The sequence below is a fragment of the Papaver somniferum genome, chromosome 7 (assembly GCF_003573695.1).
Source record: "Papaver somniferum cultivar HN1 chromosome 7, ASM357369v1, whole genome shotgun sequence".
NCBI classification, from domain to species: Eukaryota; Viridiplantae; Streptophyta; class Magnoliopsida; order Ranunculales; family Papaveraceae; genus Papaver; species Papaver somniferum.
This window is the reverse complement of record NC_039364.1, coordinates 34,029,878-34,032,001: the sequence shown is the minus strand read 5'-3', so window position 1 is coordinate 34,032,001 and position 2,124 is coordinate 34,029,878.

Genomic DNA, 2,124 nt, shown 5'->3' with positions numbered 1-2,124 from the left:
CATTACCAAAAGAGAACATATCAACTTTGTTTCGATGATTTCACATAGCCGAAACTAGTGTATTCATCAAGGAGTTTATAAAGTTACAAGAAAACTCCTACAATATTCCACAGCCGCACTCCCCACAAAGATTTGGCAATGAAGCACAAGTTCAATTAAGAACTCTCCCCCATAAAATGTCATTCCCGAAAGGACAACAAGAGCGACCTTACTTTCACAAGAAAAGAATGATTTATTTGGACATAAAAAAATCTCATGAAACATGAATTTGTATCCAAAATATTCAATTAAATTAACCACGAGAGAACCCATGATTAATTTAATCGGAAATGCTCAACATAAGAGAACTTATGGAGCCGCACAGTACTTACACAAATATGTGGATCAGGGAAAGACCAATACTGCGGAATATTCAAAGATTCATTCTATTTTTCATCAATATTTGCATAGAAACATGTAATAGACTTTAATCTTTGTAGACAAAAGTTCATCCTATCTTCCATCAATATTTTCATAATGACATAATAAGCTTAACTTTTGTTGTTAAAAGTTCATTCTATCTTTTATTAATAAAGACATATGATAGACTTAACTTTTGAGCAAATATAGGACAATCACAGTTCACGGACACAAACACACATATCCCATAACAAGTTGCAATATATAAAACCAAAAATATTAATACCGCAAAATCATCTTCCAAATAAACTTTTAGAATTTAAATAAATAAATATAAAAACATTGCAAGATGAAAATCGTTGGAAATAGCTATGTGTACTCACAATAATGGCTATTCCAAACCCTAGTTATCCTTTTTAAAACACAAGAATAAATTCTCATAAGAAGTTTCCTAGACAAAACAAAGACAACAAGCAAGAAACAAAAGACTCCTAAGCCATCAAAACCGACCACGAACGGAAATGAAAGCTCATTTCCGGAACCCCCACGAGTCTTGAGACCTTCGAGATTGTGATTGACAGCATCCACTGCTTCTTTAGAGAAGATATCCTCATTTAGAAGATCTTTAACATGTGTCTTCATGAGAACGAGGTCAGAATTAACCTTTTTCAACTCAGTTCTTAACACATCAAGACCCTTCATAGTATCAATGAGTTGCAGTTTTGCTTCCTCAAAGTATTTAAGAAAATCATAAACCACTTCACCATAAACCATATCCTCATTCTCAACATCCTGATGAGTATAGGCATAGTAGCATGAGGCATTAGGATTTTGATCATTATCTTCTACTAGGGTTCTTTTATTCCTCCCCTTCGACTCGAAACCAATACCTTTATCAAGAAAACCGCTTGCAAAACCACCAGTGCGAGAAGGTGAAGACATTCTTGACAAAACAATAAAAAACCTAGAGTATGCGTACGTGACTCAATAGGTTTGGTATTTAAATGGTTTCTTAGGGAACGTAACTTTTTAGGGTTTCTAAAGACAACTCGTGACAAGTAAGTCATGGGTACCCGTACGAATACAATCCGAACCAAAAAAAAAACTAAACCGAACGCACCTTTTTACAAGACAAGGTAACACAATACGTTTTTGCTACGTGAAGATCTTCTTTCACAAAATTTTGGCTCAATAAATTTTATATCTCCATAGAGAAACAATATAGAGCACAAGAGTAGCAGGCAACATAGTTGCAATAAAAACTTTTTCAAAAACAATCGACGAGATTCTTAAGACACAACCAATACTTAGGCAAAGCTGTCTGTGGACAATAGTTTAGCTATGGACGATAAGAAAATATCTCAACCAAACAGAAAGAAATTTTTGCCGAAAGTATACCTGATTATTAGCAATTCTTATTCAACATGATTTTTATGAGTAAGTATTCAACCCTTGTGATTAATTAGCACAAGTATGAGCCCTAAGCTCATTAAATGAATGGTGTTCACGGTTGAGTCTCTTTTTCCTTGTAGTTTTAGGAAATAATCCTTTTTGATGTGAAAAATTATCATAAAACTTGATGTCATCAAAATACGAGACTGATTTTGAGTCCTTACCAGAAGAAGTTTGTTCGGAGGATTTTGACAGCATGTTGATAAGATCCTTGTTTTATTCGATTATCAGATTTAGGTTGTCCTTCATATCTCCACTGTTGCTTCCACCTTC